Source organism: Vidua macroura, chromosome 8 (genome assembly GCF_024509145.1).
Source record: "Vidua macroura isolate BioBank_ID:100142 chromosome 8, ASM2450914v1, whole genome shotgun sequence".
Lineage (NCBI taxonomy): Eukaryota > Metazoa > Chordata > Aves > Passeriformes > Viduidae > Vidua > Vidua macroura.
Window position 1 is genome coordinate 15197576 of NC_071578.1, and position 21985 is coordinate 15219560.

The 21985-nt window shown below is 37.5% G+C and overlaps 1 protein-coding gene across 3 annotated transcripts in view; it reads right to left on the reverse strand.

The window, feature by feature from the left end:
- The window catches only part of LOC128811057 (heparan sulfate glucosamine 3-O-sulfotransferase 1-like), a 46801-nt gene extending 25950 nt beyond the window's left edge, over nucleotides 1-20851 (reverse strand). For 2 of the 3 annotated variants that reach the window (XR_008438217.1, XM_053984343.1), the window contains exon 1: nucleotides 20125-20191. The gene's annotated coding sequence lies outside the window, so the exon portion shown is untranslated. Of the gene's footprint in view, nucleotides 1-20124; nucleotides 20192-20759 lie in introns of those variants that run through there. The other variant, XR_008438218.1, reaches the window with a different exon arrangement.
- Nucleotides 20852-21985: the final 1134 nt, after the last annotated feature.

Below are 21985 nucleotides of genomic sequence, written 5' to 3' on the forward strand. Positions count from 1 at the left end.
ACTTTGTCAGATTAACAAGTAACTCTTCTGATAAACTATAATATACTGTATGTAGGATGAATGCTCTAGCCCTGATGTTCTACAACAGAATTCTTTAAGAGAAGGAAAGTTAAAAGGATTTGAAGTAATCCCAATATAGGCCAAAAATCTGTATAGTCTTCTGCTTCTCCTAATTTTCTTCAGTGGCTCATAATCTGTCCTGTTCTGACATCTTCCATCATTTAGCTGTACTTCATGTCTGCTGTCCATTGCTGTACTTGCAGGAGGATTTTTGCACAGTTGGTGCTCTTCTGCACACAAAACATGCTAGAAGGTATCAGCAAAGCCACTTCATTCTCTGTTTCAAATTCTTTGCTTCCTTGACCTTCAAAAGCCAGTTGCTTCTTTGCTGAATGATTAACATCTAACATCTTACTGCTGCCTTATATTACTCCTCCTTTTTGGTTTGTATCCATGTGTTGTCTCTTAGCTCATGCTTGTATTACAAACTCGTAGGCAGAAGTCTTTGACATTTGTACAGCCCCACCCAGTGGTCCCAGGCTCGAATTCCAACACATATTGCAATACGGTAAATAAAATAACCCCTAAAATATTTGTTTCCTTGAGATCTCATTCTTACATTATGCCCTTTGTGTGCAGGGAGGACAAATCTGGAGGGGCTGTAACCAAATCTTGTAATGAAATAGAACACACCGGTAAAAGTGAACCTTTTCTGAGTGAAACCTTAAGATGGCAAAAGCATTAGTGCAACTACCAGAGGTGACCGAAAGGCCTCTTCCCCCAGAGCAAAAACCCACTCCACAAGGAACACTATCACATCCAAGCATATTTTAAAGCATTTACAAGCCATGCTCAATTTTTTTTTTTTTTTGGTGTTCTGGTTTGTTTTTTATCACTTCATTGGTATATATCCTTTGAAATGCAGTTTTTGACTGAGATTTTGGCTGCACCTATAATGAAATGTTTTCTGCTGTGGAATACTTGCAAAGTGCTGCCAATAATCACTAATAATCAGAAAATGTCACAGCAGGCAGTGCTGTCAGTGCATGAGTAGCCTCACACATGAAATTCTGCACTGGAGAACAAAGAATAAAAAGTCTTTGAGCTTTTTTTCAATATGAACTGCTACTTATTAAATATCAGGATTTTACTAAGCATGCTTTTAAGAAACACTTCAATGGAAAAAAGGTCACAAGAAAGCCACCAGTACCTTTTTTTTTTTCAGTTGAAGACTTTTGCGCAAATGTTACTCCTGTGCAAAAATCCAATTCTGTCTATGATGATGCAAGGATGACACAGTATTGTCTGTAAAGCTAGTTCTGCCCTGAGTAAGAACCTTCTGGCATCAAACTAGATCAAAAAGAACAGATGGTTGCAGAAGTATAAGAAAAAGAAAAGGAAGAAGAAACAGATATCAAAGCATCGCCATCTCTTTCCCTGAATTTTCCCTGAAAGAAGTAGAAAGGAAGTTTTAAAAAGTTTGGATCATCTAATCCATGCAAGATTCTATCTAAAAATTAATATATCAAACACTTGAATCAAAAAGAAAAGCCAGATGCTCAACATGAACTTGGACACTGCTAAATGGTCACTATAGGCATTCTCAACAAATTAATATAGTTAAACAGAAAAAGTCTTTACAGGTAGTTATAAATCATCTTATTCTTATTCATTAGCATAGAATTAATTAAACACAGGCTGGCTTTAGGTCTCATCTTGTGTATCTGCCCTGAAGACATGGCAATCCTCGTATTTGATTAAATATGAACTTTTATGGAGCATTAAGAAAACCCAAACCAACCCCCCAAAAGAACTCCAAACAAAACAAAATCCAAAAACAACTGCTAGGTAAAAGACAAGAAGTATTAATAATGAGCATAAAAATAGATGTATTTCAAAATACCTCCATTTTAGTTATTCAAGAGCTGTTTTTGTATAGCTGTCAGAGAACAGAGTCTCTGGGAACAGCTTGGGATCACACTTCCCTTCTACATCTTGGCTTGTTGAAAGCTGACATCTTCTGCTAGTGTAAGATATATTTTATAAACAAAACAGCCCTCTAGAGTTAGAGCTACAATCACAGCAACATAGGAGATACACATGAAGTTGCCACATCTTCTCACAACGAGCTGCCAAGTCCACCAGCATCATCTTCAATGCATCCTACACATGAATCTCTCTGTGTGCAGGTTCTTTCCTGCAGTTTAGTAATGAGTTGTTTCATATGCACATTCTGATCATGAAGGTTAGGCTTAGTATTCTGCAGTAAAACATTTTAATTAAGTTAAAAGAATATAAATTTCATTCTAGTCTTTGATGCTCTTAGAAACAATTATGAAGCAGCAAGAATTGCAGAAAACAACTGTTAGTATTATTTAAATTTAATCAGAGATCAAAGTTATGAGAGTAGGTAAAAGCATCAGAAGTTTTTGGGAACAGCTGAAAAACCTCTACATCTGGCTCATTAAAAGTACAATACTCTACAACTCGAACAATGTGCAATATGGATAACTCCAGTAAAAATAGCTATAGCTTATAATCTATTCTGTGGCACATATTCAGGGATTCAAAACAACAAACAAGAGGTACAGGTGTGAGTGAAGATGCTAATAATTAAATACATTGACTCTTGTTGCTTTATAATAACAAAAGTCAATATTTTTAATTATTGCTGCTTTATAAATGTATTATAATTGATAATACTACCCTTAAAGTCCACTTGTGCCACAAGTGTCTGTACAGTCACCATAGATGGGAGGAAACTCCCTTTTTCCTAAGAAAAAGGAAACTTGTAGTTTGGGATTGAAGAATGTGCAATTAAAGCACATTAGACCTGCTCTGGGACATTGCAAAATACTTCAGTCTGTAGTGAAACTAATGCATTCATCAAGTTCTATCAACTAGATTTTAATTTGAAAGTTGAAGGTGTATATATAAATACAAATAAAAGATTACTGTGTAGTGTCTAAAGGGTAGCCTTGTTTATTGAAACAATAAGCACTGCTCTTTAACAACGCTGATATTACATCTTTTTAGTAGCAATGTTTTAATTCAAAATTAGCTATGTGCCTGAAGTTATAAATTGCTTTTCTCTAAGTACAATGTTACCAAACAGATCACTTAGTGAAGCAGCTCAGAAAATGGATGTGCTTGTGACACCTTTAATATAGGTCCTTTTTACTGAAGAATAAAGAATTAACCCCAAAAACTCAGAATATTTAAAAATTTCTATTTATCAGAAAAGGAAAAAGAGCCTAAGTACATTACATGTAGGCTGTTAAAAAACTTCATTATAGGAAGCTGATATATTTATTTACTTGTAGCACTGGTAGGGATCACTGTCTGTCATGGTTACAGCCACAACATTCCTGACAAGACTTTACTGTGTCTCTGTTAGCCCACAGCATGTCTGTGGAACTCCTGGTTATCAATCTGATAAATCTCAATGTGCTGTGTCAGTTTTAAGCACCCCCAACTGCTCAAGCACATAAACCTCAGCAGCTACCAGGTGCTCTGTAGTACTTTACATCCATGCCCTACACTGTCCTTCCTGATTCTCAGTTTTAGAAATCCATTTTCAGCTTCATTGTGCTGGTACCAAAAATCAAATGGCAAAAGGTGTTGCCTGAAGCTGTATCCAGTGTCCCAAAAAGAAAATCTGAGAAAAAGGGAGTTGAAGTAAAACCAATATAAGATACTAAAAATAATTTTTTATGATCTATTTGAAACAGAAGCAACATGATACAATTTTATACAGTGTGAATAAAAATGAAGATATATCTGTAATATGAGTTTATATGTCTACGTTTCTTCAATTTTCCTGAAAACAAATCCTAAAATATAAAAAAAAATTATGACTCCAGGAGAGACTTTAAATTTGATATTTTTAAAGTGACAGATGAGATAGAATTAAAGCATTCTTTAGACCTAGTTGCAGGTATAATAACAAGTAAGCCAGATGATAAGATACAGGGAAAACTGTACTAATGATTTTTTTCTACTCATGGATTTTTTTTTTTTGTCTTGTTGTTGTTGTTTCTAAAAATATGTTTACAAAACAAAACTGAAAGAAAGATGTGAACAGTGCTTCCACAGCAGTGACTTTGAGGTGGAGACAGTATCTTTTTCTTCTCTCTTTGAAAAATACTACTACAATAATTGCATACCAACAAAAACATTTTAGAAATGTATCCATTCAAATTTGAGTTAAAGACTTTTCCTTTAGAAATCTACCTCTATATCTATCTCTAAAACAACATTTGCATTTGCAGTTAAATTTCTTGTAAACGTATCCAAACCAAGAAGCCTCAACAAAACTTCATTTCAATTTACATTTAATGCCCCAAACAGCAAAGCTTTAAAACGAAGTAAGTGAAATGATCAGCAAGGAATTTCAAATGATCAGCAAAATGTATCAATACAGGAAAAACCTTACCTAACAGTCACCATAGATTGATAAGAAGAGAAGAGAAGAGAAATGAAAGTTCACTTTCAACTAGAAGAAAGCTTTTAAAATCTGAAGGCAATCTTCCATTTGAGAGAATGACTATCACTTTCATGGTTGAAACAGAAAACTTGATAGTACCAGAAATGGTCCTGAGCATGACTTATTCAAAGATTGTTTACACTTTAAAGACAAACAAACAGAATACCTTTATCAGATCACTCCAGGTACAGATTCTGATGTCCCTTTAAGTGTCTAAATCCCCAAAGGTAGACCCTTCTAACCATGAGTTTCATAGCTAAAATACGATGTAGGCTATTGAAACATGTAATGCCTCATTTTCAGAACTTCAGTAAAACTGAAGATTATTGTTTATAGAAAATTTATATAAGCAACTGTGGAGACAGTGTGAAGTTCATCCAGATATCACTGAGTACTATTCATACACATACAGGCTGAGAGAACAGGCTGAGATTTGGGGCTGTTCAGCTGGAAAAGACTTTGGGGAGACACTATGCACCTTCCTGTACCTAAAGGGCCTGCAAGAGAGCTGGAGAGAGGCTTTTTACAAGGGCATGCAGTGACAGGACAAGGGGGAATGGCTTTAAACTGACAGAGGGTAGATTTCTATTGGACATTTGGAAGAAATGCCTCACTCTAATGGGGGTGAGGCACTGGAACAGGTTGCCCAGAGAAGTTGTGGATGCCCCATCCCTGGCAATGTTCAAGACTGGATGGTGCTTTGAGCAGCCTGGTCCAGTGGTGCGGCAAGCAAGTGGAAATTGTCCCTGCCCATGGCAGGAAGTGAAGTCCCTTTCAACCCAACTCATTATATAATTACTGCTCTGGCAGGGGAAGCATTTGGATAAGCTGAAGTCTCCAGGTTTTATTAGCCAGGGAGAAAGCCAGAACAGAGATATGATTCTTAATGGTACTAGTGAATTATCTGCCACTTCACAAGGATTACAGGTCTAGCTTTTGCAAGAAAATTTGTTTCCAGTTTTCAGTATTCTCAAAATGAAGTCCTCATAAAACCCAGCCATCCCATCTACTGGAGACATATTTTCTAATGTAAAAATAGAAGCTTGACAATCTTTGCTTGAAAATTTCCATGACAGACATTAAATGATAGGAAAATCTCAGTGTGTGGTTTTCTCTCAGTTGCTGATATATTTATATTGAATTACTGAGTTTCCCTAGGACTACTTCACAGGTGGGGAAATGATCTCCAAACAGAGGAAAGCTGGTCTCAAGGAGTATTCCATAAACAGAGCTGTTCCTTAGGACAAAAGTGCTAATGACATGCAACATATTTTTCTATATATTTTAATTAGACAATAATATGGAACAGGTGCAGAAAAAAATTAAAATATTCACATAGATTAACTTTTGAGGCTTCTTAGATGACAATAGCTAAGAACACCACTTTGGGTGGCATAGGGATCAATTTTCAATGAAACAATTTTCAGTTTTATACCCAGATATTCTATGTACTAGTACAAAACACAGGAACAGCTGATCTGTGAGATAAGAAAGAGATCATGTTTAAAAACCCCAATCAAACACCAAAACAAGGAGCACAGTCTACTGAAAACTACTTTCCTTTCCAAGTTATATGAGGGAGGAGTCAGGTAAAGATGGGGATAGAATGAATGTTCCCTTTCCCCTAAAGATGTAATTTAATTAAATGGTTCTTTAGGTTTGCATGAAATGAGAATCCTTTGTGAAATCAATGCAGATTGTGCTCCTAACTTAGACAGTTGAATTAGTCTCTGAATCCACCACTGACTTTAGAGAGCCTAGAATCCCGATTTTAGCTTTATTAGGTGCCAGAATTATAGGGCATGAAGAGGGATGTGTGTGTAATCACATGATGCAAACAGCTTTGCCTGACATGCTCATTTATGGAGCAGCATTACCTAAATATGGCCCTTGGAACCATCAGCTCCAAATGATTCTGGAGAGATACAAGAGATCATTGCATGAGACACAACTCCCCAAGTTTACTTGCCCCAATAAACAAAGAATGCTGATATTTCAGAAAACATACTTATCTGCAAATAAAGGTTTTAAATACCATCTCTGAAATGACTGGCAATCCCTCAATATACACTATTTTTCAATTTAGCTAATAGCCTGTAATTCTGAATATCTCCAGTTACAAGCCATAAATCTTAAAATGCCTCTACAAATTTTCAAGTTTGTCCTCTGGAAAATTTAATTCAGACTTATATTAAACAGTTATCTTAAACAACAAGCTTGTTCTGATTTGTGCACCTAGCAGAAGAAATTTCTATTAATGTTACTTGCTTTATAAAATGTGAGATAAAGAAAATCAAAAGCTTTTTTTTTTTTTTTGTTACACAATGAATCAGAATACTTTGCCTTTTTTTTCCTATTGGAACAATAGGAATTGACTGGAGACATAAAACACAACTTTTACTAAAATGCTTAACATTACCGAAACAAATAGACCCAGTATCTTCACAGATGGAAAAAAAAATCAGGATATTTTATTCTCATTTCAGCCTCTGAAAAAAAAAAAGCAATTAAGAATATAGCATTAAAATAATTATATTTAATATATTATTAATTATATAGTTATATTTAATATTATCTATAACAAAAGTATTTTAGCTGTTGTTCAGTTGGCTCCCTTTAGCTTGCATCTCATTTTATCTTTCCATCATCATGTAAAACTTACTTCTACATGAGATTATTTTTATTATTTCCAGATAATAAATAAACCAAAGCCAAATCCAAACACTTCCACGCAAAAGCTCCCTTACAGTAAAAAACCTTTTCTTATGCTCATATGGAATTCAGGTGCTTCAGTTGATGTCCTTTACCTCTTGTTCTGCCACTGGGCACCACTGAGAAGGGACGAGGTTCATCTTTGCACTCTCCAATTAGATATTTATAAACACTGATAAGGTCTTTCTGAGCCTTCTCTTTAAGCACCCATATCTTTGACAGAGAAGACACACAGGACAAATTGCCTCAAACAGCTTTTTTATATCCGAACCACAAAAAAGGAAGCTAATCTTCTAAGTGAAGCAGAGTACTTCAATCACTATAAAACTACTATTAATAACAAGAGAGCTTTCCTATACGGAGGTCACCACAAGAGCAGAGCAAGGCTCTTCAGGGTGTTGCTTGGTGGGAGGACACAAGACAACAGATGTGAGCTGGGACACAAGTTTCCAAATGCCCATAAAGAAAAGTGGGTTTTGCCCAAGGACAGTCAGGCATGGGAACAGGCTGTCCCAGGAGCTGGTACTGTCTCTGTCCTCAGATGTTTTCTAGACTAAACTGGGAAAACCCTGAGTAACCTGGCCTGACTTCAACACTTCTGGAGCAGAAGGCTGGATCAAGATACCTCCTGAGGTATCTTCTGAATTTATTGTATGAGCCTATAATCTGTGACAGAAGTATTCACAATTCATTTTAAAGGAACAGAATAAGGTCAAAGATAGCTCTACCACTGTTAAACAAAACAAAACAAAACAAAACAAAACAAAACAAAAAAAAACAAAAAAAAAAACCCAACCAACCAACCAAAAAAAAATCCAACCAGAACACCATCTATCTTCTAGAAGTACACACAATATGACCACAAATAACACATTGTTATGGGAATAAGGAAAAAAAAAGGTCTTAAAGTAGAGGTAGGTAAGAGAAATAAATGTTAAATACTAATTCTGTAACAAGTTTTACACATAGAGCAAGAGACAAAACAGTGCAGGAAATAACACTTTTTGATCTTGCACACTGCACATGCTGCAGATCACGTGTTCTCATACTTTTAAGCAAGCATGGATAAAAAAAAACCTGTATTACCCACAACATAAAAAAATCAGCATTCCATTCTGGAAGAATTAATCTCTTCCCAGTTTCAACATGACCAGGTTTGGTTTCAACAATTATAGTTCTTGTTGCTCAACAGCTGTTTAACAAGTCAGGGGCAAGAAGTATGCTCAGACCTCTCCTCATCCAATACCCTGTCTTGCTTCTCAGACATTTCAGTGGAAGCAGGTGCAAGTCTTTCAAAAGTGAGTTAGAGTGCACTGTGCAGATTTAATAACTGCTTCCCCAGCTAGAAGACTAAAGTCCTTTTTTAGAAAAAAAAATAAATTAGAAAACTGACATTCTCTAGCAATCCCTTGGGCCAATTAGAGATCAGAGATTTAATGATTCAAAGCATGATGGACCTGTCTTTTCCATTCTTATCTTGATTATTTTAGCATGAAAAGAGTTGGTTCTTGCTAAAAGTGGAATCAGCTCAACTACAGCTGACCTAGACAGCTACATAAAATTACAATGTTTTTCAAGTTTCTTCTGATTAAGAAAAGAAACAGATGATGGAACTTGGTGTCTGGTGCAATCTTGCTTTTTTACAGAGGTAAATTTCTGCTTTTCTTAGCACAACAAATCACAAGCAAGCAAGTTTTCTGTTCCTTACTATTTTCCTTCATCTACCATTCCATCTAAAATCTCTCACAAAGCAGTGTCTGAATTCACCCTTCAAGTAGTCATTTACAGAAAGTCATGAGCATTTGCTTAATTTTTCACTTTTGTGCCATTTTCCCATTTCTTCTAAGGTTTATTTCAGCAAAACCCCTCAGCTGCACATATTGCTATTTTACTGAGGGACATACCTTTGTTGTGATGCTTCTAAAATGAAAGACAGTGGCTAATTCCTATAGCATCCATGCTTTTCTCCAGGAATTGGCTATCACTGCTATAGATTGTTAATTTCTAACCTGAGAGATCTGTTAACACTTGGCTGCAGATGGATTTCAGACACCAATTATATGGATGATAAAACACTGGCTTTTCACATCAAGGCTCTACAGTTGAGCCCTTTCCACATACAGCTGCTGGCCAACTGTTGGTTATTCACAGCAAAAAGCTCAGCTTTTCCACTGACAGCCAATCTGAACCTCATCTATAAAGTCAAGCCCAGTAGATCAAAACAGACTCAGTTCTTGAGTTTTCTGTGCCAAATAAAGAATCAGAGAATGCAAAATGAAGGGCAAAGAAGGCTTTACTTAGAAATGCAGTGCAGTGTACAATTACTTTCTGGTCTGTGAAAGGGATGAGCAGGAAAATAGATGGCACTGGTCTCTGCAGGCAAAGACAGTTCTCTTTTACACTGGTGTCATATGGAGAAATTGGATTACCACACAATAACAAGTCCAATAAGCACAGATTATGAGTGTAGGATAGAAAGTAATTTACCACTAGATTAATTCCAGGCATTCGTCTTACCTAGACTGCATTGAAACAGGAGCATTTATCTTTCCACCCTATTGTTCAATGTGTTTCATATCCTTTGCTCTCCCCAAAAAGAACAGTACATAATTTTTTTTTTTTATTATATTCTATTTACTCTCTACTAGCCCCTCCAAAATAACAGTTTCACATGCAGCAGATGAAATCTATTTGGCAAGAAGGTACAACAGTATTTTTAACTTGGCTGCATTTTCACTGGGAGATAACATGGATCTATGACTTGAGCACATGAAGTAGCTACTCTCAGACAACCAGTGTGCACCTTACTTTGCCAGCTAGGATCTGAGGTCACATCAATGTAAAAAAACTCTGGAACACTGGGCCAAATTAAATCTAAAATATTGATCTATGTGTACAGATATTTCTTAAGAAATATAATGGCCATTCAGTAAAATACACTGAATAGAAAGAAAAGCGTTATATACTTATTGAATTAATAAGATGTAAGTAAAAATTATTAGTTCAGTTTAACTTTGAAAGGATTGTCTAGTTACCTTGTAGGAAATCCATTTATAACTCCTCCCATTTCACTCAGTCTTCCTAAACTCGTGCTCTTGACATTAAATAGGAAGAAACTAATATATAAAACTTCAAGTAGGGAAAATGTTTTCCTTATTACCTTAACAATTAGATGGTAATCACTTTTCATAGCCATTCCACATTAAATAGGAATGTATTAAAGCTAAGGAGGTATTTACTCAGAGGCAAAATTCAAATAAGTTAGATATTAAAAGGTCAAGATGAAATTATTTCATACTTGGATACTTATCTAACTAACTGGAAGGTAGAATTTGCATTCTGAGGAATTCTGAAGCTCCAGCAGTACAATAAATTAGTTCACTTAGGAAGTAAAATTCCTCAGATCATTTGTAGAAGGGGAAAGAAGTTTTGCCCTAGCTCTTTGTAAAAAAAAAAAAAAAAAAAAAAAAAGATTTTCTATTAATTTAGGTGAACCAAACTCCACTACTTATAAAGATTTCCTGCTGCCAGCATGGTAAGCTCTGTCCTACAGCTCAGCTACCTGAAACCTGTAGTTCTCTTAAAGTTAGTTAGGAGTAGGAAGAGAGTAATTTTATTAAACATAATCAACATTTTCTCAGATAATATTATACTGAAATAGTGTGTGGACAGGTACATTCCCTCCAAAAGTTTCTCACCAACACCATGCTGACACATAGAATTTTTTCATGTCTTACATAAGTACATTTTAAAATACTAAGCACAAATTGAATTCAATTACACAATACATTTAAACCACTGGACATGAGGCACACTCTCATAATGAAAATGTCTCATTCAATAGCTACAAACCCAAAACTTAATTCTGAATCTTACCCAAAGCTTCCTGTCTAACAACTCACAGTATATGCTTGGTCGATCCATCTGTTTAAGAAAATAAGATTACAACAAGATTGAAAAAAATAAATTTAATCTTACTATTCACAACAAAAGAAATCAACAAAAGAAAAATTATAAAGTAACTATTGCTATTAATAGCTATGCACAAATTACACATTTCATGGGACCAGGATCAACAGCACATGGCTGAACAGACAGAGAATGTGTCAAAATACTAATGCACATATAATACACCATATGCAGAGACAACTGATATTTTTTGACTCATAATTTTAAAAAATTACTCTGTAATTTTAACATTCTTCTTTTTCTTAACCTTTTTAGCAAGGAATCATTCATAGATAAATGCAAAATCATCTTAACTGAAACAATACTTGCAATTTAAGATCTATATAATTATTTCCTTCCATATATATATATATATATATATATATATATATATATATATATATAATTATTTCCATTTAATAAATGAGAATACCCCAGGATCACAAAAAGTAAAGCAGAAACAATAGAGCAGCCCATATTTTTATTTATAGTATAAAGCAATATGATCAGCTTGTACAGAAATAAACATGTTAAAACATGTATGGTATTATTCCACAATTGGCTGAACAACTAATTGCCTTAATCAGTAGATACGATATTATCTGATTTCTTTTTACGGCGATTTTGCACACTGAATATTACAGTTTTTATAGAAACAAAACAAAATGCTTTAACAGCATTTCCTTCTAGTGCAAGCTAGCACAAATTTAAATATCTCCCAGCAGGCATCAGAGAGCCCTGTTCGATGCTCCTGTATTTCTATTGGCTTCCATTTGATTAAAGGAAACTGCTTCCCTATAGAAGCAAAGTAAAACAATTCCTTGGAGTATTATAGCACCACGTTCTGTGCCTGTGACCACACAAGGATTCAAAAGAACAATGATACAGTGGTCTTTTCAGAATAGCAGATTATCTAACTTTGAGTAATGACTATTTAGTGAAGATTTATATTATTTCCATTTTCTAAAGCTCTGTGCATAATTATCATAACCGTTCTCTTTTCAAGATAAATTTAGTTTCAAAACTTTGGTTTTCTATCACTGGCACTATTTATAGTCTCGGGATAAAGGAGATAAAGTCGCAAGCATAAAAAGCCAGCCATTAGCCATTTAAATAACTATCTTAAACTTCCATAATTTTGCAGAGGGGGGCTTAATAAAAGAGTGAAAACAATACAAGTGTTCAGCTCTCTAACCTGCTAAAGAGGCCTAAGCTCTCAGGAGTGTTTGCAGTGTACAGGCATGACTCTTTAGGATCCAGAAACTTAGAGCGAAGATAAGAATGCAGCAGAACATTAAAATAATGAGCCTTTTGTTCTTCTTCATTCTCCAGCGCACATATCAGATTTTGAATTTAGAAAACCCTAAAAGCACAACAAAGTCTACACATAGTAAGGATATTTCTATAGGACAGGAGGGAAAATACCACAGCAAGGAAATCAGTGATACAAAGGTTGCCAAAAGTACTGGAAGACTTCACATTGTATAGTACAGAAAAAAATCACATCCATACAACAAAATTCTGTAAATTAAGTAGGTTTACAGAGCCCAACAAAACACACCGTCTAAGTAAACTGAACTATTTATTTACAGAATAAACTAAAGGTAGCATGCGGTGCAAAGGAAACAGAGTCATAATCTGTGAGACTGAAATAGCCTAATGTTTGGGGATTAGGTCTAAAAGATTTCTGACTGTGGCAATCTAGAAAAAGAAACCCCTTAAATGTTTATTTTCATATTGCATCTCAAGAATCTAGCATTAGAAAGTGTCAAAGTTGACAAATACAAATTATTTTCCATCTTAAACTTGACAGTATTTATCTTTATAAATGGTACAATGGGAAACACAGTGCTGTGAGGATTAATGTGAGCCAAGTCTGGAAGATGCTCAAGAATTTGGCTGTTACAAGACACAAACTTCTTTCATCCTGAGAATTACTTAGATGTCTTTCATATGTGACAAGGTTACCAAATTAAATATTTCACTATAATATCTGTGTAAGGCTTGTTTTAAAGAATTAGTGTATCTAGAAATGATAAAAAACAAATTCTGAACTTCCAATAAAAATTTAATTTTTTAAAATTTTGTGTTACAAACTATTGTTTGCAAGGCTTGACTGCCTTTATTTAATGAGGCCTGCTTACTGTATAAAATGCAGTGAACAGCTTAGCTGAGTAATATGGCATTTTTGTGGCTATGATTTTAACTAGTTAAGCCATGGAAATAGATGACAGCTACTTTATTTTTAATCTTACTGTTGGAGAAAAGCTGTAAACTTTTTTCTTCCAGAAATAATCCGCAAACTGATTGCTGTCAACTGCTTGCTGGAGGGAAAGTCTGTCAACCAAGGAGGGTGGAGACAGGAGAGACAAGCTCCCTCTTTCCATATGTAAATACCTTTCCACAAAAAAATGGAAGCTGAATCTTATAGAATCTTTGTAAATTAAGGACTGTGTGAACCTTTAAAAAATGTTCTTTATAGTATCCAACATTTTTATTCAGGAAAAACGATGTCTGACTAGACTTTGTAATCAAAGAGATATGATGTTATTCAAGTGTTCTGAATGAAAGCCTGTATCTTTGTTCCTTAAAAATGAAAGCATATCTTGTAAGAGCCAATTCTGGATGCTGAGGGATATAGTCTGCCCTTCATAAACTTCAAACACATTTATACCAAAATTCAAACTCTTAGAAAATTTCTAGGTCTAAAATATACTGTTCCTATACCATTAATTTGCAGAACACCTACCTATCTTCAGAGGGTGTAATGAAGATCATTAGTATCTACAAGGAGTTTTTTACCTTCTAAACACTATATAAATGCTAAATTATGACAAGAACAGAAGTAGCCCAGTTTATTTCCATCCAGAAGCTAAAATGTTTTGCTTGTATTTGAATTACCTTATTAATTCATGTCTAAAACCCAGTATCTCTACTAACTGATACTTTGCCATTTATCAAAATAATCTATATCCCTACCTCGCTTCAATTTTTTTTTCTGCTATCCACTGTAAGATCCCATTGTAAATAAATACAACCTCAGAACACATTTTTCTGTTGCCAATTTCTGGGAAAAAAGTCTACTGTTTGCAGTTTACAAAAAGTCAAACACATTTTTTACCTCTCTGAATAGTTTTCTTTACTTGCAGAAACTTACATGACACAAAATGGTTGGTTAGCAAGCTGGAGAATTGTAGTAGGAAAAAATATTAAATAATTTTCTCCATTGTTCTGCAGGTAATGTGTAACATTTTACTTAATAACTACATTTCCATCTTTTATACTCTCAGTTGAAAAGGAATTGCTCTGCCTTTCCAAGTTAAACAGATGTACAGTATTAACAGGAAATTATAGACAACAACAAAAAGGAAAAAAAAACTAAAGCAATTATTTTTCTGAAATTCAGATGATGAGCATATATGCATTTATATTGATTTTGGAAACAAAAGTGAAGGCTAGAGCTGCATACTTGCACAGGTGCTCATTCACAGTTTTTCAATTCTCACCTGTTCACTGTAGCTTAGATGCCAAAAGTAATTTCTCTCCAAATTCTGGAGGCCTTAGCACCAAACAGAGAAGCAAAATTCTCCCATTTTTCTGATGGAGTTACTATAGAATGCGAATTCAGAATCAAACTGCAAAGACTAGATTTCTTCTCAAAATCAGTATCAAGGTACTAAGTTGTAAGTACAATTAGCTCATCACTGTCTCTAGGACACTATATCCTCATTTCAAGGCAGAGAAAAAAGAGAATCATCATTTTTAGTATTGTAAGTGCTATCTTTGCAGTATTCTGTAAATGGAAAGCCGTTTGATTAAAAAGTTCCTTTTCATCAGTCTTCTGTATGCACACACACAAACAAAACATATCTTTTTTAGCTAAAAGCAAAAGTATCAGTCACTTGCTAAAGAAACAGAAAACTCCTCTTCAAGCAATATTGAATAAATTTTCCTGCAGTAAAACAGCTTGATCCTAGACCTAACTTAAATAATTTGAGCTTAAACACAGAGCACTGAGTCTCACCCTAGAAATCTTAAGTATTGCTTGCAATGAGGATAGTTCAGTGTCTTTTCTCACTGCTGCTGGCAAAGCAGGTGAGTGTGAATAGCAAGAGAAAATATGGAACACAGAAGCAATTTTTCTCAAAAAATTTTTTGCAATTTGAAGGAAACATAAAAAAGCCCTTGCATTTTTTAACAAAAGGTACACACTTTCTTCAACTGAATGGCCATTTGGCTTCAAAAACAACACCTATAGAGCAATTAATTCACCTGTATTATGCAATCAATTTCAAGATTACGTATTTCAAATTCCCCATAACTATAACAAGCCCAGAGGTTCATTTGACCCATAAAAATGAGGTGGGGAAATAAATCTAATTTAAAAAAAAAAAAAGCAGCGCCTGTATGATATGTAAAATAGTATCTTCCCTGTGTCAAATATATGGTATCAGTAATTCACAGTCATACACTCAAACATAGACAAACAGGCAAATCACTTGGTGCACATGTATACACACACATGCCAGTGCTATGGAAAGATGGTGAAGTGATATTTTTTATCTGTTAATTTTTTTGGTCACACAGCAGTAGGAAAATTATTACTGATGCTACTTACTATTATTGCTAACAATTACATTATTATTAATGAAGCATGAAAGTGATGTGAAATGGAAAGCAGTGGAATTGCTGGGCTCAGAGGATTGTGATCAGTGCCACAAAATTCAGCTAGGAACATTACTAATTGTGCACCCCTGTTAATATTGGGGCCATTTCCCTTAAAGACCAGAATAATGGGACTGAGGGCACCCTCAGCAAGTTGCAGAGTGTGTGAAATTAGGAGCAGTTGTGTTGCCTTTAAGTTGGACCTCAGCAGGCTGGAGAAATAAAGTTCAGCAAAAGAAATGCACGTTCTTTACCCAGAGAGAAATAACTGTGTGGACTGGTAAAAGTCTTGGAACTAACCAGGGGAAAGAACTGGGCATTAAAGGATGGGGAAGGCCCTGGTGGGCAAGAAATTGAACATGAATCAGCAAAGTGCCCACATAGCAATGAAAGTCAACACTTTCAGTGTTAGGAAAAACAGTGCCAGCAGGCTGAGAGAGATGATCCTTCCCCTCTGCACCAGTGAGGTCACATCTGGAATACTGCCTCCTGTTCTGGGCTCCCCAGTGCAGAACGGACATGGACATGTGTACATCCAGTATGCACATCCAGAACACAGAGAGGATAGAGGACATGGAGCATCTGTCATTTGAAGAAAGGCAGGGAGAGCTGAATTACTTTATCCTGGAGAAGGCTCAGGAGGGATCTTAATCAGTATTTATAAATGCTTGGTGGGAGGGAGAAGCCAATCCTTTTTAAAGTAAATATTATGAAAAGGACATTCAAAATTCACTCTCTCCAGATTTCATTAAGGAATTTGATATGGTATCACCCAGCAATTATTTACTGAGTTGGAAATACAAGCATAACACAAAAATAAAGTTGGCATAAAGGTGACTAATGGTAACATATTGAATGGACTTCTTTAAAATCGTCCTTCACACTCATCTTACTGCATGTCTGTACACATGGTGAAAAGCAGAGGTGTTCTGATAAAAACTGGTTACAGGAAGCCCTCTTGATGCAGGGGAGGTTCTTGCTACCTTACAGAAGAAATTGGAGGAGCATTTGCACAGGATTAGAAATGGGAAAACCTTTAGTTACTCTTCAAAGCCCCATGATTATGAATAGCAGAATTTCTGTGATTATTTCTGTGATGCTCTCTTGTCATTGGAGAGCAACACAAAAAGATAAATCACACACCCATGTTTACTATTAACAGATTAAACCAACCTGGCCTATCTGTAAAACAAACTTGATATCCACCAGTGTCTGACAAAGTATTTTCAAAAGACTAAGTGGAGCATTAGCAGTCTTATTCAGGACTTTGAGCAAACACTTCAAGTACAAGGTTCAGAATTCAGGAGAATCAAGTTACTAGCCTCTCTATCTTCCTATTTATTCTGTTTTGCCACATAGACTAAAAGATGTTTGCTCTGCTTGTTTGATCCTAGCACATAAAAGCTGAGAAAGACACATGATCAATGTTTATAATTTATTGAGGGCTACACACTGAGGAAGGAGCTCGTTTTAAATAACAATATAGAGAGATTAAAAATTAGGAGTCAAAGAATATATTTAAGCTGAAAGTTCAAAGAAAGCTCTAAGCATTAGGATAGAGGTTTTGAAATATCTTTCCAGAAAGAGTAACAGGGCAATGTACTTAAAGGTAGACTGTGTTGATTTTATAACTGAAGTTAGATAAGATTGTTATTTAACTCAGAAAGGTCTTTTCTTCAGCCCTGAATTACTACAGTGATCAACTACTCCCTGTTCTGCTCCCCTCCTTCCCAGACTTCTTGCTCACACTATTCCCACTAAAGTTCAACCAGGGCTGTGAGAGGACCTCATGCAATTTTTATCCTTAAGATAAAACAATCTTAAGACTTAAACTCCTACCCCTATAGCTTAAATGGTTTTACAGAATATTACATCAAAGCAGATGACTAGAAGATCTCCTTGAGATCAGAAGACTTAATCAGCAGCTAAACAGAGCAGTGCACTGCAAACATACAGAAATTATATTGCCTCTTTGGGTCTTCATTAAATATTTGTCCTCCTGGCCAGTTTAATGGATTCCTGCTTACTATATAAACAGTCAAAGAGGGAATTTGATTGTACTCAAAGTAAATACACCTCAAACACTGTCACTATGCAGAATCATGTAATTTAACCTGTCTGTTAAGACATCAATTGTCCCCACCCTTTATAACATGGTAACATGTTAATCATTGAACAATCCATTCAGAAGTTTTCTATGGCAGTGGGTAAAGCAAGAACAGCTACAGAAAATAGAGAGGGCATATTCACACATCTATAGCTGCTGGCCTGTTGTCACATAATTATTTGTATAGCAGCAAGTGAACATTGAGCAACGTTGCAGACAACCAACTCTTCTCCATTCAGCTCCTTTCAAAGATGTGTCCATCAATAAACAAGCAGCACTGTGCTTTCCTGACCCAAAAAGCATGTTCACTCTGGTGCAAATGTTGAAAATGTAGGCGGGTCTGTCATTCACCAACCCCACAATCCCTTGTATCAAACACAAGTCATTATTGTAAGGCAAATAAAATCTGATGAGGATGAACACATTTCCCCACCTCCCTCTGGCTGACAAATGATTTTTTATATTTTGTTTTAGAAATGAAGCAAATGTTCTTCCAATATAAGTGAACCTAACACTTGACAGCCAAACAAAAATGTACACTGGACTGAAATTTACACAGTGACATATATTGTTCAAACCCCAAGTTAGAACTCCCATATTTCATTTATGACTTGCAAAGCCAAAGTACTGGCCAGAAGAATACCAGTTACACAGAAAAAAGTATTTCTATTATGATGGTATCTCAAAACAATAAATATTCACTAATTAATAAATTTTGACCACTTTGTAGACTGGTGTCCATGACCACATTTCCAGTTGGAGAAAGAGGACTTGGAAAAGAAAACAAATTATTCTCCTGCTCCAAGTCCAGAGATGAACTGTCATTTGACCTCTACCATCTCTTATTTGGTGACAAACCAAATTCTCAACAACTGTATCTCTTTTAATTGGTTGGTTATAGACCAAGGCTTCCACCTTAAATGCCATAAAAATGCTGTGTATGTGAGTATGACTTCATTTAACAATGACCTGCAGTCTTGGATTTGACAGAAATTCTTGATTTCCAAATTTTTCCCCACCTGACTAGTCTCCTTTTAGATTTTTGTCTTTTTATTTCTGGCTTGTGCTTATTTTTGTCTCCCTTATTTTGTTGCTGTAGAACAGTGATATGAGAACTACTGCATCCAGGCTTGCTTTCAAAGTAAGCATATTGAGTGCTTAGCCTGGCTCATATGTTCTTGCTTACCTCACAGATTTCTGTGTTATTATTAGTTTCTTCTACTAGCATAGCAGTCTTTTGCCCCACACACACACACACTTTTACAATAAGCTCACAACTTATGAAACTTGCAAATCACACGTGCTATCAAAGCACACAAATTCCTTAATTTCCTCATTCTGAAGCAATGTACAGGATCCAGTTAAAACACGTAACATCTTTTTAATCAAAAAGCAGTATTTTTACATAAGTGGAACAAAAAAAATTAGTAATATTTGCCATTTACAGTTTTGTCAAAAATACACTAGGCTATTAAAGCAATTAACCCCAATCTAAATCAGTTCCATTTGAAATGACAAAACCTCAGTCCAGTTTTGACAGCAACAAACCTAGTGAAATATATGAAAAGTCACAAAATTAAGTATGAATAATTTCTACAGTATGAAACCATGACCTCATCAGACTACAGCTGTCATTTTGTATTTTATGATGAAATACCTGGCACATGAATAACACAAACATCTTACTGAACAGTAGGTCTCCTAGTTCAGCTCATTTAGCAGGCAAGCGTCAAAAACAATTACTGAATTGCCTTAGAAGTGAAATTCTTGAAAGTAGCTTATGACATTTCTTGAAGTTTTTCAAAAGGTGGAAATAATCAAAGAAGGCATCACACAGATTTTAATTGCTGTAGTTGAGAAAGTCAACATTTTCAATGGAAGTTGTGCTATCCCTTGTCCAAGTTTTCCCTGTCCTGTATCTCAGAAAATATGGGTTTGTGCACACTAAAAACAAGGTAAACCAGCCTGGTTATTCTCAGTCTTTTCATGTGCGGCAAAAATAAGTGGACATACGTGATTCTAAAGCACCATCCTTACACTCCACCACCTCCAACTCTGCAATAGATTTCAGGCTGTAATGTGTAAATCATTACTGCATGCTCTAATAGTACTTCCTATTTAATCAGGAGAGAAAAAAATCCCCTCTAGAATTACAATAAATAACTACAGTTTTGTTTTAAATGAAATGATGTAGTTTATATCTGACCTGAGTTTCAGTCTTTTCCTAGTGGGAAATATAAATTCAGCATTTGGATACATAATCCTACAGCTCTCAGAAGAAGCCGACTCCACCGCGAACACTTTACATGATTTATAGCTCTCCTCCAGATTCAGATGACAAGTCTCGGCGGAGCAGGTGCAATGGGGTATTTTCTCCTTCCTTCAGACATCATTCCCTCGTATGTAAATTAATTAGCAAGTCTTCCTCACTTTCGCATAAGCGGGGAAGATGAAGCTAATGGAATACCAGCATTTGGTTTCTCACGAGGAGCGGGTGACCCGGCGGAGGGAGGGAAGGAGGGAGGGATGCAGGGAGGGGGCTCGCTGCTGTTACTGCTGGAGCCACAGCGATTTCGACAGCGTCAGCGGCGATAAAGTGAGTCTGGCTCCCGCGCACTTATGCCAAGAGAGCGATTTTTAAACCACGGGCAGGATTTGGGGGAACCTCGGGGACGCGAAGCGAACACACCCCGCACACCTCCCGCGGCAACCCGGGAGCTGTCCCCCCTGCCGGCAAGTTGGAGCTGCCCTGCCCGCGCCGCCGTGCGCCCTCCGCGCCCCGCCTGCCCTGCCCCTTCCCGGGCTGCCGGGGCACGGGCAGCGCGTCCCGACTCCCATTACCTCCTCCGGAGCCATGGAGAGCGCCGCGGCCGCGGCTCGCCCGGCGCGGAGCGGAGCGGAGGGGCCGGCGCTCCCCGCGCTCCCTCACCCGCCGCGCCGCGAGCCACTGGCACAGCCCGCTCCACATAAATGCATTAACAGCAGCCACATCATGATTAATTCATCAGTCCCAGTGACCAGGGGAGGAGGCAGGCGCGGGGGCTGGGGAGAGGCAGGGCGCACGGGACGGTCCCTTCTCCCGGAGTTCGCCCCCGGCTCAGGGCTCCACCGGCGCGGAGGAAGGGGTGGGCGCCGCGCCCGCGCCCGGCTTTCCGCGGGTGCCCGTGCGCTGCCCGGCCTGAGGCAGGGCGGGGTCTCCCCTCACAGGTCACCGGGCGGCAGCCCCGCTCCCGGCCGGCGGGACCGCGCTGGGAGCCGGGCGGGGAAGAGCGAGGTAACCGTGGGAAGTTGGGAAGGCTCCGCGCCACGGAGCGGCTGCAGTCACCTCTCAGCTGGACGCGGGAGCATCCTCAGCTCCACGGGAGCTGCAGCCCCTCCTTGTCTCCTGGCTGCCAGCGGCCCGCCGGGTGCCTTGGCGGAGCGGGGCCCCGGGGCCCCGAGCTGCCGGCACGGAGGGGCCAGCCGGGCAGTACAACATCCCGGGCAGTACGAGCATCCCGGGCAGTACGAGCATCCCGGGCATCCGTGCGGCCGTGATCCCAGGACTAAGCTCGTTTGCACAAATGTGTTCAAACCCCTCCTCAGCCTCGGTGAAAACAACTGCTCGGCCACGCGCCAGTTGCTGGAGCCAGGTTTTTCCATGCAACACATCATTGGTGTCCATGTGAGCTCGCCTTGGTCTGCTGAGGCAGCAACACCGGCTCCTTCCCCAGTGCTCCGGCACAGAGCTTTGCTGCCCTGTCCTCTGAGGGCAGCGCCGATTTCTTCAAACACCATTTGTTAAACTAGCAGTACAATGGACTTTGAGTTTCTTCACAGAAGGGACACAAGACCACTGTGATTTTAAGGGTTTCATAACAGCTGTTAAATGCAGGAAACCCTTTGCATTTCTCTGCCTTCATTTTCCACTCCAAACATAGGTAGGAGTCATCTAAGTCCACCGTCCCCCTCCAATATTTAATACAAGATGTACTTTACAACACCAAACAAGATGTCATCGTACCTTCTTAGTCAGGTAGGTCCCTAGTCAGGTGATGAAATTTGCATAGAACAGATGATTTATCACT